At 43.7% G+C, this 16,861-nt stretch overlaps 1 protein-coding gene across 1 annotated transcript in view; it reads right to left on the bottom strand.

The window, feature by feature from the left end:
- Positions 1-16,861, bottom strand: part of TRAF2 (TNF receptor associated factor 2) — a 1,028,101-nt gene that overhangs the window by 6,389 nt on the left and 1,004,851 nt on the right. The gene's annotated exons all lie outside the window — the stretch shown is intronic.

The following is a 16,861-nucleotide window of genomic DNA, read 5'->3' as shown; positions in this document are numbered from 1 at the left end:
CAATTATAAGAGAAAAAAATGAAAATTAAGAAACAATACATGAGAGAACAGTAGTTCCAAAGTCATACTATCTCAGAAGATACCATATTCAAAGAGAAATATTTACACAAATATAAAGAAATACATTCGTTAAAAATAATTAGAGAGCCTTAGCTACAGTGAAATAAGCTAATTAAGAAATACAGAAACTTTGAAAGGAATAAGATACTCTTACAGTAAGGTTCGTTTCCGCTACTCAGGGGTAAGTAGTGTTTAAAAAGGGGAGGGAGGATAGAGAAAGATGGCAAAAGAGAATGCAGAGAATTAGTCAGGGTAACAGCAATGGCATAACCAGTGTGTTTTAAGATGTTGCTTCAGCCTTTGCTTAAAGAGTGGGAACGATGGAAGTGCAGTTAGATCTGATGGCAACATGTTCCAATACTTTCCAGTGGTATTAGAAAACAAGGAGTGACCTGCCAAGTTATTAGACTTGGTAATGCAAGCCAGTAGTTTAGTGGAAGAGCGCAAGGATTTGAGGTTTACATAGGGGGTAATAAGGTTAGAGATTATCGGTGTGTTCTTAGGTTGGTAGAATATCCTATGAACAATAGTAAGTTGGGAGAGTATCACTATGTTTTTTAGTTCAAGCCAGTCAAGCTGCTTTAAGTTCAGACAGTGGTGAGGTCTAACTGGGTTCCCAGTGGCAAACCTGGCAATATTATTATAGGAGTTAGTTTAGTGGGATTATTTTTCTTTAGGTTAGTATATATGGGGGAAGCATAAAGAAGAGTGGAGATTAAATGGAAGTAGGCAATAGTAGTTCTGGCTGTTGGTGTTAAGAAGGTGTTTATTCGATATAGGGAGCCCAATTTTCTATTTACGGATTTTATAGTGTTATTTATATGATTGTCAAATATAAGGTTATTGTCAATTAAGACTCCTAATAGTTTGGTGGTAGAGTCTGGGATTATAATGGTGCCATTATTTGATTTGATAAAGAAATTGATTGAGAGGGGGACTTACTGTTAGGTATAAAGAGTAAGAGCTTGTTTTTTTGGCATTCTAGAGGAGGCAGCGTTTTAGAAACCATGCCTCGACTGAGTTGAATACAATCGGAGTTTAGGATTGTAGTTCAGAAGTGGAGTTGGCAGAACATATGAGCGTGGAATCATCTGCATATTGTATGCAAGTAGCTTGAGGGATTCCTAAGTAAAGGTCGTTGATGAATACTGAGAATAGAAGTGGATCGAGAATGGAGCCCTGAGGTACTCCAAAGGAGACTGGCAGGTGTGGGAAGATAGTTTATTCTCCCAAAGGACTGCTTGTTGCCTATTGTTAAGGTAGGACTTAAACCAGTGAACAGCCTTGGTGTCAAGAGCAAGGGATTCAAGAGTTTTTAGGAGCAAGGAGTGGTTGACCATGTCAAAGGCTTTTGACAGATCAATAAAGAGTGGAGATGAGAGGATGTTGTTGTTACGGTTTTTAATGATAGAGTTGGTGAAAGATAGGAGGGCCTGTGGAGGTACTATGAAATGGCCATGCTGACACTTGGCTAATATGTTGGGTTAGGTAGTTAATAAGTTAATGGTGAATACATTTTTTCATAACTTTTGCTAAGAGTGCTATTGGCCTATAGTTGGAATACTCATTGGAGTTTCCACCTTTATGTAGAGGGATAATGTAGGCGATTTTTCAGATATCTGGGATGGTTCCTTCATTTATGGTTCTGTTTATAAGGATAGATATAGGATAAGCCACTGCTTTGGCTGCTTTTTGCAGGTATTCATCTGGTACTTGGTCTGCAGAGGGAGTACATGGCTTAAGTTTATGTATAAGTTTTTGGATGTACGAGGTAGCGATGGGTTGTATTTGGAATGTTGGAAGAGCATTGGGTAAAGAGGTTTGGAGATTAGAGTGGTTTGTGGACAGTTGGCAGGCTAGAGATTTTATGGTGTCCATGAAGAAGGTATTGAAGGCATTGGTAGTTTGAAGGGAGGTATTAGCCCCTAGAGGGGGTGGTGTACTGAAGTGCCCTGGGTGAAGGAGTCTATTAACGCTAGACCAGAATTTCTGTGGATTGTTATGGTGAGATTGCTGTAGTTTACAATAGTAGTTTTTTTTTGTCAGTTAGTATAGCTTGTTTAGTAGTATTCCTTAGCTGTCCGGATGAAGGAAAATAATTACATACGCATTTAGCAAATAACTCAACTCCCTTCACGAGAATAAACGTTCTGCTGAAGAAAGCTTATAGTGTCTATGCTGTAAAACACATAAGCCAACAAAGATGTAAGCTTTGGTCCTCAATATCATATCCATTCGATGCTGCCTTATGAAACAGTTGCCGCGCAATTATCTAGAGCTGCCACACAAACATTATCCAGAGCTGCATTCTTGAAAAATGCATGACAAGTATTAAGTGCTCCAGACGAACAAGCCTTTCAAACTGAGGTGATGGGAGAGACGGTGTACTTCTCATAACAAAAGTGAATGCAGTCTGCAGGAGATAAAGCTGACAATCAGACCTACTCTTACGAACAAAAAAACTTAACTGATGGTAGGCATGCAATGAGGACATTCTCCTAAGTTAGAATATGAAGGAGAAAAAGGGTAAGATATATGCAGTGTCAAACTGCATTCTGAGGCAAAGTTAAGGAATAAAGGAAGATTAGTATGCAAGAAACCCGGTCCTTATGAAAAATACATAGGGAGATAAGTAGCTAAAACCTGCAACACTAAAATCCTCCTGGCTGAAGCGATGGCCACTAGAAAAGTGCATTTTACATGAAAGGCATTTCAACTTAGAAGTTAAAGGCTCAGAAGGTGGGGTAGAATCAGCTTCTCTAACAAACCAAGGTTGCAAAATATGTCATTTCTAATTCCAGACTGCAAAGCTTAATAAATGTAAGAACCACATATTTTCACATGCAGCTTCCAGTACACACTGAGCTGTAACAGCTACATATTCTGGGACGTTCCTATACCTCCTGCTGAATATGCCTTAACAGGGTCAGCAATTGCTTCTACTACTAGTGATATCAATGGCAACACACTGAGCCAGCTACCTAAAAGTTGTTACACCAACTGGCAGGCTTTCTCCTCATATAAAAAGGCGTCTTTCTGAGCAGATTTAATTTTTCTGGTATAGAATATCTTGGCTATCTAATAACACCCAGGGTATGTACTAGGTGTTGTCATCTCTTGTCATATATCATGAACACAAGCAGGTGGGCTAACTTGAAACAGCTGACAAAACTTTAGGTATAAAAGGTTAATCAGAGAAACCTTCTCACTCTGAAATCCATACAACGATTTATGCACTGCGACTTGCTAGTCAAATTCCAAATGTTCTTCCAATGTTCTCAACTTCTTCATTCAGAACAAAGTGCTGTGAGCAAAAGTGCTACCAATAATATGGGCTTCAAGTTTATCAAGATCAATGAGAAGCAAACTAAAATTTACTTAAAGTTTAAATCCCAAGAGACATAAATGGTTTATGGGGAGCCCAGTCTCTCAAACTGGGGGTCATTCCTTGGAAAAAGGGAGCAAAAAGGGGTTCCTTAAACATTTAGCAAAGCAGCCCTCAGTCCAAGTGTGTAGCCGGTGTTGTCACGTCACCATCCACACTTGCATCCTTGGACATGTAAATGGAACACAAACGGTCACTAGATTCACGCCTGGGCACTTGTCTGCACTCTCTCATGATCAACACTGAAATATTTGGGTCTGGTTCGATAACTACCTTTCAGTCAAGTTCAAAAAGGATTTCTTCTGGTTTACAGACACTCCAGGGGATGTAGCCAAGATTGTGTCAGAGTCAAAGATGCTACAAAGGGGTCTTGTGAATGGCCAGTGGGAGCCAATCACGAGATCACAGTCCACAAGAAATCAGAGAGTTCATGCGCCTCTTTCCTGCAGATGTGCAAGAACCCAGTGGAACTTCCCTGACTCTGAATGGCATATCCTGCAGGACAAAGGGGAGACGTCTGTGGAAAAGACTGCATGTTTCCAAATGGGAACACCAAGCATACTAGTAAACTCCAGTGACTAAGTAGGTCAGGAACAAGAATTTCTGTAAGTTCAACCACAAATGCATACAAAATGTGATGCCTCTTCAAGAAGGGACAGTTTTATATCCATGACAAGCCTCAAGTGCTGACAAGAGATGTAGGCTCTTCCTCCTACAAATCAAATTGGGAGATGCACATGAGGTTGCCATGTGAGCAGATTTCTCAGGAAGGTATGACTGTCATACTTCCTACTCCCTCAACTTCTCACAAGGACCTTCCTGCCACTCCCATGATTGGGTACCTACCTTAAAAAGACACTGCATTAACATTTAGAAGGTGTATTTTGCTAAACTGCTAGTTCTATTTTGCTGTTTTATAATAAGTTACATTTTAAGCCATCTTGTAGTGACCAGAGTTGTCTGGAAATAGCCTTAAACTGACATTCCTTTACTTGTTTGTTTGCATTTAACAGGGTAGATGGCCTGGCCAAGTGACCCCTTTCTGACACAATCCAAGCTAAAAACACAAATCTATACAAAAGTACTGCCATCTCACAGAAGAGGTTCTAAAGTTTGTAGGAAAAAAATGATTACTAAAACATATTTTAGCTCACTTGCACCTCAGCATTTTGTGAATGTAACAAGAGGCAGGGAGTACTCCCATTTTGGTATAAACACTTTCTACAAAAAAACAGCTGATCAGTAAGAAAGTTTTAGCTGGTTAGAGACTTTCACATTTTGATGTAGTAGTACAGCCATGAGTGTTAAAGGGAAGAGAAAACGTTGAGAATGATACATACCAAGGAGATGGTCTTTGCTGGGTGAACCAATGGATGTACATTACGAAAAGCTTCTCAGAGAAGGTTTTGTAAACTGGTGGAGGCTGAAGAAGCTTAGAATATTAGTAGATCGTTGATGTCAATCACTAGTGTATAAATGTGTGTCTCTCTCTCTCTATATATATATATATATATATATATATATATATATATATATATATATATATATATATATATATACATACATTTTTTTTTTAAAACAAAAGTTTTTAAGAGACATACATACTTCTGTTTAACAGTGTGTGTGAGAGTGTGTGTGTGTGTATATATATATATATATATATATATATATATATATATATATATATATATATATGTGTAGCGAAAATAATAGTGCGTGTACACTTCTATTTGCTAGTTAGATTAATACACACTTCTGTCTGCTAGAATATACGTAGGATAATATAGTCAGTTAGATGCATGCATTTCTGTTTGCTAAAGGGTTAAACTGTTTTTACCTAAAAATCAAATAAAAACACCATTCATCTGTAATGTAAGGCCACAGTGGTGCAGCGGTTAGCGTTGTCGCCTCACAGCAAAAGGTTTTCCCATTGGATTCTCGGCTGGAGTGCCTTCTGTGTGGAGTCTGCATGTCCTCCCTGCGGTCGAGTGACATTTAAAGACATGCAGGTAGGTGCATGCATGAATGGGTGTGCCTTCATTGAAGGTTAGGCATTGGGCTGGCAACTTGGCACCGTAAAATCCACTGCCAATCATTAACAGACCGGAGTTCCGCTGTGACGACTCCTAACCAGGAAAAGCCGAAAGACTTTTTATTCATCTGTAATGTAACATGACACAGAACACAAAGTACAGCTTGAGGAAGAATTCTGATGAGTAACTCCTTAAAAAAGCATTCAGTTGTGTGTAACAGCGTTTAGTACAAGCTTCAAGGAGAATTACAGATAAGAAATTTCCTGAGACGCAGGTGCAAGGAATAAAAAACTCCACCGGGTTGGAGGCAAGGACGATTCACTGAACTGTCACGTAATTCACCTTGAAAAAAGTAGCTTAACAGACTGCATGACAGAGAAATTCAGAATTCCAAAAGTATTAACAGACTGTTCTCATGGACAGGATCCAAATAGCAGAAGAAAAAAAGTGTATACAAGGACAGTAAAAGTGTATGATGTTAGATATGATTTCTTGTTGGATCTAAGTATTGGAGATGGAGATCATCTTTCATGCTGTCTCAAAAGCTTAACCTGAGACATTAAAGCTGTAAACTGTGCAGTATTGTACATCATCTGTTATATAGACAAGTTATTTTAATAGTACTGTGCAAAGCGTAAGAGGTTAATAGACTGCAAGGTTTATGTGCAAGAGTACACGAATCAGACTGTTTTACAAGGCAATAAAGCAGCAGCACAGATATCTGACAGACATCTGCATTCAATTTTTAGTGTACTAATCAGACTTTGGTTTCAGCACACAAAAGCTGCTCAGACTTTTATTTCTACTAGGCAGCATCAGTAAATACAAGACTGTCATTGCAGCACAAATACAAGCACATCTGCATTAAATAACTTTTCAGTACCCTTCATTTCAATGAATGGACACTAGAAGAGGTTTTAATTCCTCAGTTTCAATATGAAGACACCAAATTCATCAACTGGTGTTTCACCAGGAAATGACCACCAGTGTGGTTTCTATCCGCATGCACACAGTGATGCACTGTGGGTAGGCTTTTGCTTTCTCTGAAGTTGTATGACCATGATCATGAAATTCCCATATTTAATTAAGGTGGTGTGCATTGCAAAGCCCCCACACGGAAGGGGTGGGGGGATGCAGGTGGTCATGTACCCCTGCAAAAATGCTTTAAGTCATTAAAATGAAGTGAAGTCTCAGTTGCTCTGTTTCATCTATTTAAAGCTTTATCTAGTTGAATACCTGGGGAAAAATCCACAGTACTTACCAATCAACAGTCCTCCCAATATCAGTCAGCATATTAATTCCTTCTTGTGGTAATATCCATGCTTGGAAACAATCACTGGAAAGAGGACATTTTTTTTTTCCATTTCTTCCCTTAACCCTTCCCCCACAGAAACGGTCCTGCACACTTGCAATTGTGAGGGTTGAGGGTCTACAACACCTACTGTATCTTTACACACACACCACATACACCCCCCCCAACACCTCCCACACACACACCACACACAAAAGAAGAATACCAAAGACAATGTGGCTTGGCAAAGCCAGGAACTTATCCCCAAGCCATTACACATTCTCTCTCTCTCCAGCAAGTCATGGCACTACAGTGGGATGGACCACTTTCCTTCATCCCAGGATGGGCAAATCAGCATTATCTACTCACTCCTATGCTTTCTCCATGTTGGATCATCCAACACCAGGGTTTCTAGTCGGTCCAAAGGCATTTAGGTCACAGTCAGGGTTTTGTCTGTGTATGTGTCACTGCAGTGATTATGTAAACTACCATACTGATGTAGTGAAGAACAGGGCAGAGAATGTAGTCAAAAACAAAGTAGAATTTTTACTGGACAGTCTCACTAAGTCAGCAGCCTCTTTTCAGGGGAGAACCAAGGTGGTACTCATACTGACTAGGAGAAATATGGTCAGGGTAGCAGAACTTCCCCTTTTGATAAATGTGAATGCTGTGGGACATTTTCCATACAGTGGAGCAACATCTCAGGCAAATGGAGTCTTGGTTTAACATCACATCTGAAGAATGATTTACGAACAGCTTTAAAACACGACCCAGGATGGACCCCTGGAGGACTCAATTTAGAGAGCCCTGAGAGGGTCTACAAAAAAAAAGTGGTCAAACCACTTGATAGTGTCAGAGGAAACCTGGTGATGCGGTTTTCCCTGGCACTTGAGCTCTAAAACCAGCATTTTATATTAAGAGGGTTTTCTGATTACACTCTTGTGGCAGAAGTGTGCTGTAGCAATCCTATCTGAGTTGAGGCTGCTGACTGAAAGCTTATAGAGTGTTTTCCCTGATTGGTCCATAGGCCTTGCTGATGTAAAACTTGCCTTTCTGATTCTATACAAGCCCAGGGTTTGTGCTATGCTGCTCCCTTGTGCAGTGGAGGTTAGCAGTGTCCTGGAGATGCAAACACCATCATGCTAAAATTTCCCTTAGAGTAACTATCTCTACAACCTTCCTCAGTCCCCCTGGTGCTCTAGAAGCATCTGAGTTGCACACAGAGCAGCTTCACCTTGTTGGATAAAAAGAAGTTATGTACTCACCATAACGTTCCATCTGAGTAGTTACACTTCATTTTTCTGCAACCTGTGGAACAAACGGGTATTCGGATCCATATCGGATCCACGCCGGCAACTTTTGAAGCATCTGCTCTGAACTCCAAGCTCCTCCCCCTTACCCATAACCCATCACCATCTCCTACCCTCCCGCAGACAGAGTTTGCCACTACTCAAACTAATCAGCAACTCAACTTACAATAAACCATGAGCAGGTTCAGGGGAAGGAGGGTGGGACGGTTGCAGAAAAATGAAGTGCAACTACTCAGATGGAACGTTATGGTGAGTACATAACTTCTTTATCTGAAGTAGTTAACTGCATTTTATCTGCAACCTGTGGGACAGAGTCCCCAGCTACTCAAACTCCTGGGAGGCCCTCATGGAAGGATATTCCTGAGCACCGCAGAGCCAAAGGATGCTCTCCCTCTGGAGATCAAATCCAACTTATGAGAAATGAATGTATGTGACCTTGCCCAAGTTGCTGGTGCACAAATGTCGCCCAATGAAACCCTAGACCAAAAGGCAGCAGAAGTCGCCACAGATCTGGTAGAATGAGCTTTTAATAGGACCAGGCAGGGACAGACCTTTGTCTTTGTAAATTTGCAAAATACATAGCAAAATCCACCTAACTAAGGAAACCTTGGAGATGGCTTTACTCAAAAAGGGTTTAGAAAATGAGACAACTGGTCAGACTTACGGAAGGGCTTTGTTCTGTGTAAATAAAAATGAAGTTGCCTATGAACATCTAGTAAATGCAGTTTATATTCATCCTTGTTCTAAAAATTTGGAAAGAAAACAGGCAGGTTAATTGTTTGATTAATGTTCGACTCAGAAGCCACTTTTGGTAAGAAAGAAGGGTTTGTGTGGAGAGAAACCCTGTCCTTATGGAAGATTGAGTAAAGGGGCACGGCAGACGGAGCCTGAATCTCAGAAACCCTCCTAGCCGACGTAATGGCCACTGGGAAGGCTGTTTTCCAGGATAAGAACTTCAAATCTACTGATGCTGCAGGTTCGATGGGGGGAGCAACTAAAGCCTGGAGAACGAAGGTGAGGTCCCAAGGAGGAACAGAGTCCTTAATTGGAGGATGCAAAAGAAATGTGCTTTTAAGGAATGCCTTACACAGTCTAGAAGAGGCCAGAGCATTCATGTTCTCATCGACATGGAAATTCAAAATAGCTGCCAGTTGCACTTTCAGGGTGGAGGAACTAGTCCCTTGCTGAAAAATGTTGGCTAAGAAATCCAAGACTGCAGGAACAAAGGCTGTAAAAGGATCCAGGTCCCTCAGAGAAGCCCAAATAGCGAATAGTTTCCATTTACTGCAGTAAATCGTCCTAGTGGAGGCCTTATGGGACGCCATCAGAATAGTTTTTACTGAAATGAACGACCGGGAGTCCTAGCAATCAAGGGAACTGGAGCAACCAAGCAGTCAGCTTGAGGCTGTCCAGGTTGGGTGGACAAGTGCTGAAGGATGAGAAATGAGATCCAGGCAGGGATCCAGAACCCACGGAGGAGCTAGAACATGAGACCAGAGAAAGGGAACCACACCTGACAAGGCCAGAACGGGGCAATGAGGATCAATTTGCACCCCAGTTGGCAAGCTTTCTGAAGAAACTTTGTAATGAGTGGTAACGGGGATAAGCGTACAGTAATCCAGGAGGCCAAGCATGGACCAGAGCATGTCTGGGGGGATCCCTGGTGAGGGGACCAGAGTGAAGAACTTGTTGCACTTTGCGTTGGAAGAAGATGCGAAGAGATCGCAGCAAGGCTGACCCCACACAAGGAAAATCTCCTCTGCTACTGACTGTTTCAGAAACCACTCGTATGGCATTAGAATAGCCCGACTCAATCTGTCCGCTAAAATGTTAGGAGCGTCCGGGATGTGCGTTGCAATGAAAAACAGACTGGAGATCGCCCACTCCCACACTCTCATGGCCTCGTGACAGAGGGTAAGATCTGGTTCCTCCCTGTTTACTGATGTACCAGACGATGACATGTTGTCTGACTGAACTGCAATAGTCCCAAGAGGAAAAACAGTGTGGAAGGCTTGCAACGCTAAAAGCACTGCTCTCATCTCCAGAACACTGATTTACAATCTGGTCTTGATCTGGGACCACGTGCCTTGGACTGTCCTCCCCAGAAAATGCCCCCCCCCCCTCACCTGAGCTGGGAGGTGTCCATGGTCACTGTGGCTTGGGCTGTGGGTGAAACAAATGGGCACTCCGCTAAGATCTCCGGCGATCGGAGCCACCAGAGGAGTGCCGCCCGGCAGGCTTTGCTGATTTGAATTGGATATTCCATGGGGAGATCTAGCCAAGACCACTGTAAGGCTAGAGTCCATTGAAGAACACACATGTGAATATGCGCACAGGGGAGGATAGAGATCGCTGCAGCCATCGACCCCAGGGCTCTGAGGACGTTACCCACCTTTGGTAACCTGGGGCCAAGAATTACTGATATATGGGCCCGTAGACTCCGGACCCTGTCTGGAGTTAGAAAGACATTTAGTCGAAGGGTGTCCAGCCATGCCCTGATAAAGCCCAAGATCTGCACCGGGCCCAAGAGGGACTTGGTAACATTGATAGAGATCCCTAGCCAGTCTGCAAGATGAAGGAAGGAGTCTCTGGCTTGATAAAGACACTTGGTGGAAGCAGCAAGGAGCTAATTGTCTAGGTAAGGGAATACCTGAATTCCCTGAAGCCTCAGGTGAGCCGCTACGACTGCCATTAGCTTGGTAAACATCCTGGGGGCTGTGGTGAGACCGAAGGGTAGGGCTCTGAACTGGAAATGATTGGCTCCTAGCCGGAAGCAAAGGAATCTCCTGGAGCTTCTGCGGATCGTGATGTGGTAAGTAAGTGTCCTGGAGGTCTACTGAGCACATCCCAGTCACATTCTCGAAGATCAGGTAGAATGGACTATAGGGTGACCATCCAGAATTTCTTTTTGGCGACAGCCAGGTTTAAAGGTTGACAGGTCCAAAATGGGCCTGAGGTCCCCCATCTTTTTTGGCACTAAAAAGAACCTGGAGTAAACACCTGATCCGGACTGATTGGGGGGGGGGGGGTCGCATTTGTGAAGCAGCTTGGAAAACTCTAGCGCTACCGTCTCCCTTTGAGCGGGTGGGACATCTGGGAGGAGCTTTGGTTGGACGGAAGGGGTAACAAACGGGATAGTGCAGCCTCTGGATATTATTTGAAGCACCCAACAATATTTGAAGCACCCAACAATCTGCAGTTATGGACTCCCCAGCCATTGGGTGTAATGATAATCTTCCCCCGACTGCCTCCAGAGTAGGACAGTCGGGCAACCCTTCAGGGCTACTGCGTGGGCCTGTCTGAGAAGGGTACCCTAGACCCGAAGTTCCTCGGACCCCCTCTGCCTCTGGGGCAGCGTCTGACCTGTCCCCCTCTGCCTCTAGAGGACGAGTTGTCCTGAGAGTCCCGGGAAAACTGATTTCCGGAACCACATCTTCTTTTGCCCTCTCTGATTCCTAGAAAAGGATCTTTGAGGGCTAGAGAAGCGGACTCCGACGGCAGACAAATTCTTCCAGGCTTTTTCACTCTGGACAAGGGTGTCATGTATGGTCTTCCCAAAAAGAAAAGAACCATCGAAGGGAGCATTCGTGAAAGACACCTTGAAGGGGTCCACAAATTGACACAGTCTGAGCCAAGCGTGTCGCCTCAGCCACACCAGCCCCAGCAGCCCTAGCTGCTCCTTCTGTAGCATGGGACGTGTTTGATACAGACTTCACAGTCGGCATTTCTGAGAACAGGCGCTTGTCCTCCGGCAACAAAGACTCTGGGGGTGACTCAGCTAACTCCCTGACCAGGTCTCGCTGCAGTTGTATAACGTGTGCCAAATAGTTCAGCACTTGGATGAAATACATTGAAGAATGCACTCGCTTCCCAAATCGATCCACCGCCCTGGACTCCTTGTCCAGAGGATGGACCAAGGAACCTTCCTGAGCCAGTTCCCTATTAGTGGCTGCTGCAACCACCACAGCATCCATGGGGGATCCTTTATACCAGGCCTGTCTGAGGGTGGAGAGAGGATCTTATCTGGGCATTTGGGTATTGGCTCTATGGTGTCAGGCGGCTCTTATGCCCGCGTGGTGATGAGATCCACTAAGGGATCCACAGGCGGGGACACCCAGGACGTAGATGGGCCTGTGCCAAAAGCCTCCAGGAACACTGATTCATCCATAGAAGGTTTTGGGGCTAACGAACCTCCCCTCTGGTGGAGGATCTCCATGATGTCTCCAAAGGAGACATCCTCGGGAGGTGACCTGGGGGAACCTTCATCTAAATCAGTGTCTTCTGTCAAAGACTCAGGGGAGTGCAGGTGCCTCCTTTTACACATGTGCTTACGAGGACCCTCTTCAGTGGGACACTCTGAAGAGGGCTTGTGAGCCACTGGGGTTCCTCCAGGGGGAACTGCCTGTGGCTCCTCTAGCACATGCTGTCCCTGGGACAAGCTGAAGGGAGTTGTAACAGAATCTGAGGGAGTCTGGGCAGAATCCAAGGAAATAGGCTGGGGTCTTGATCCTTGGGAGAGAACCCTCTCCATCATGTCGAATGCCGATGGAGAGCGCACCTCCTTAGCACCCAACAAGGAGAAAGCTCTCCCTGTGTCCATCGTGAGGATTGGGGTCGAGGCTGGGGTAGCCAGAGCTCTGAAGGAATGGCTCAGATCTAACAAAGTCGTAGCCGAAGACATCTCCATCCCCTCGGGTCCAACTCCCCACCCAAGGCCCCGAGAGTTGCTCGGATCCAAACTGGTTGGATTCGAGGAACTCAAGGCAATCGCCTGAGTCAAGGTTGGAGGAACTATAGGTGCCGAACCCCCGGCTCCAAAGATCCTTGGATCCATAAACTCAAACCGCATGCCAGATCGGGGAAGGAGAAATCAGATGAAAGAAGGGCATGGAGGCCCCCCCTGCAGAGGGACAGGGGCCTGGCAAGACTCCCATCTGGATTTGGGTACGAATAAATCTCATCATCATCCTGTCCATATCTAATTCAGAGAGACTCTGAGTCGAGCGCGAGGAAGAAACCGACTCGGATCTGGCTGGCCACTGCGATGATCTAGATGAAGGCCACGGATCCAAAGGCTACGTCAGCTATGGGCAGAATCTAGGGGAGTGGAGCCGAGGAGACGGCAGGTCTCAACACCTTAGAAGGCGGGCTAGGGAAGGACTCCCAAACTGGAGACCATTTACGGGGCCTATCCTCCTCCTCCCTATCCTTTTTTCTGTCCCTTCCTTTGGCCTCCCCTTCAACAGGCCTAGTGGGAAAGTGAGTCCCAGCCTGAGGGGTGGTTGGGCAGCAGCTGCGGAAGTAGAGGCAGAGGTTCCAGCGTCGAAGCAGGTAGAAGGCCTTTAACTCATTCACTCCATCGAGCTCAGGAAGTTTGCACTGTAACTTCCAATGGGTGGAGCGTAAGCCTTTGACAGAATCAGATTATGTCCTCACATTTCAAACAAATGTTCATATTTCTGGAACCAAAGGGGTTATGAAAGTAGTATAAATTGCAAACTCTTCAGCACAAACTATTTTTATAGTGGTAGTATTCTTTAGGATTTATGTCTTAAACTGAATTTTATAAGTTACAGTAAACACAGTAACAATTACATTTGTAATATTTTGTACACAACTTATAATATCTCAGCAACCATTCAAGTTACACACATACCCTTCAGCAGCATTTTATCCATCTAGCTGAGAGCTTTCATATGAGGCTAAGGAATTCCATCTGTGTTGCTTGGTTGTTGAGATTTAGAAAATTGTGAAAATTATATCTACATAAATTAATATCATAAAACAGTTAATATCTATTTACCTGCAATACACAGAGATTAAATACTAATGCAGTTGAGTTTGCCATTGTGTAAGCTTTAAGATGAAATATTTTAAAACCTTGTACATAGCATGGTTTTGGAATTACTGATGCAAATATGATCAATATTTGATGCCTAGAGGTATCACTAGGAGTTAACTGCAGATGCACCTGGAGGCGTCACTCAGATGTAATGAGTTAACCACCACTTTGGCCTTCCTTTCCTTCAAGGCCCTGGGGTTAAAACCGGCGCACACACTGCACTGATAAATGGGGAACACCCAGGCAAACAACACAGAGTGTGACCATCCACCAGTGAAAGCTTATGGCCACACACTGTGCATTTCTTAAATGTAGGTTTAGGCTGATCAGCAATTCTACACACACACAGCCTACCTACCACACTCCAACACACTATAAGCACGCACACCTATGGGGAAGGGAGGGCCTACACTAAACTAATTTACAAACTACACTTTTTTTTTTGGCCAACAAGATCTGAGGGAAGGTAGGAGATGGTTATGGGTAAGGAGGAGGAGCTTGGAGCAGATGCTTGAAAAGCTGCCGGCTCGGATCCGATATGGATCCGATTACCAGTTTGTTCCACAGGTGGAAGATAAAATGAAGTTAACTACTTCAGATCTGTAGTTCACATTGAGTATAGCAGACGTTCTTCATCAGTGTGCTGTCTTCCCAGTCCAGTTAAATCTCCCCATTCTTCCTCCTGGTTAAATCCATGGTAAAAAAACCTGAAACCATGGGCAGGCACTTTCCCACTATATCTGTGGCCAGCCTGGTTGACAAGGGCATCCTGAGGCAATGTGGCAATTCTTTTGTGTATATTGACAACCACTTAATCCTGAAACAAATACAGTATGTGAGAGATGTAGTGACACTATGAAAATTGACAACTCTCACATACTGACAAATCAAATGACAGATTGTCAGCACATGCGCCATCATTCGGCTCACTAAAGTCTCAACACAAACTACATATGTGGAGGTACTCACATGCAACTCACCAAGACCTCAGAGTCCTCCTGCATGCTGCTCTCAGAAATCACATGCAAACAAAACCAAGTCTACACCAACCATTACATAAAAATACAAAGCACAATGTCTCCATAAGCAAGCCCCTACGGTGAAACACCACACATTCAAATATCTTGGTCATACGAGACTCCATTGTAAGACACACGGATGCCTCCTCCACCCACCAGTTTGAATAAAAAGAGGATTACAGTCAGTTGCCTGTTAGGGGGCCAGGATTCGCCACATCACACGGACTCTCAAGTCACTCAACCACAAGTACCAGTACAACTCATAGGCCACATGGGTTTGAATAACCGGAGACATACATCCCTGGAAAACAAGAGAGAAGTACACTTAACATAAATGTAGATGTTAGAGTGTATTCACTGTTGCAGTCATTACATTTGGGTAATCTGCTGGCAGGTTGCCCTCAGTCGGCCTGAATTCCAAAGTCTTGGGTCTTGCTTCGGTTGCCGTCTTCTCTTCCATGACGTCAGGGGTATAAAACATGCAGCCGATGCCATTTTCTTTAGTTTTTCTTGCCCTCGATGTCAAGTGCCCCCAAAAAGGTAGCAAAATACATACATACACACACACACATATATATATATATATATAGATATATATATATATATATATATATATATATATAGATAGATAGATAGATATATATAGACATATATATATATATATTAATATATATTACATACATCAATATAAACTTTACCTTCATCTACAAGCAAATAAACCACATAGGTTGTAGAAGACAGAGAAGGAAAGATAAACTTCAGAATGACAGGGGCATGGCAGGAGGGTAACCTGGACTGCAACAGTGAATACACTCTAACATCTACATTTATGGTAAGTGTTCACAACTGTACTATGTTCTTCGTGTTTCATTGTTGCAGTCATTACATTTGGGTAGAATCCCAAAGCTATGGTTGGGAGGCTGGAGCTAAACAGCATTAGGTGTGGCTATAAGGCCCTGCAGCACTGCAGTGGCAAAGCCTGCCCTCGACTTAGAGTAGAGAGGCAAATGGTAATGCTTTGTAAGCGTGTGAACAGAACTCCAAGTAGCAGCCTCTAGAATGTCTTTGGTTGGTACTCCTCTGAGAAAGGCTGAAGTAGCTGCAGCTCTGGTGGAATGAGACCTAATGCCCTTGGGCACAGGTTTACCATGGCGTAAGCAGCAGAAACGGATGCAGTGGCTTATCCACTTTGAAATTGTCTGCTTTGAAATAGCCTTTCCTTCTGATCCTGCAGCATATGACACTAGTAATTGCTCAGTTTTTCTTAGAGCTTTTGTCCTGCTTAAGTAGAATCGTAGCTGTCTGTGTACGTCCAAGGAATGCAGAATTCTCTCCCCCTTGTTCTGCGGATTTGGATAAAAAGTTGGCAGATTAATTGTTTGGTACAGCCACACTGGAAACCACCTTAGGCATAAAAGTAGCATTTGTGCTCAGACACCCTGGTCTGGGTAAAATATGATAAAAGGCTCTACAGCCATGAGGGCCTGTTGCTCTGAAACTCTTCTTGCTGAAGTAATTGCTAGTAGCAGAGCCGTTTTCCATGATAAGAACTTTAGATCAGTGGTAGTAGCTGGTTCAAATGGAGGCAGGGTGAGCTTTTCCAACACACAGGGGTCCCATGCAGATAATGGTGATCTTCTAGGAGGCCTTAAATTTTTGGCTCCTCTCAGATACTGCTTTAGTAAAGGATGAGAAAAGATTGGTGGCTCTGTATTGTAATGAGCCAAAATGGCAGAGGCATGGATTCTGATTGATGAGAAAGATGGGCCTTTGTCAAGCATCTCAGTTAAGTATTGTAATATCTGAGGAATATTTGGTTCTGCTGTATCAGTCCCTTGTGCTTGATTCCAAGCACAGAATCTCTTCCATTTGTCAGCATAATATTTTCTAGTACTAGGCCTTCTGGCTTCCAAAATGACAT

This window comes from Protopterus annectens, chromosome 16.part0, assembly GCF_019279795.1.
Source record: "Protopterus annectens isolate FY-2018-M chromosome 16.part0, PAN1.0, whole genome shotgun sequence".
Lineage (NCBI taxonomy): Eukaryota > Metazoa > Chordata > Ceratodontiformes > Protopteridae > Protopterus > Protopterus annectens.
This window is presented reverse-complemented; position numbering and strand designations above follow the sequence as displayed.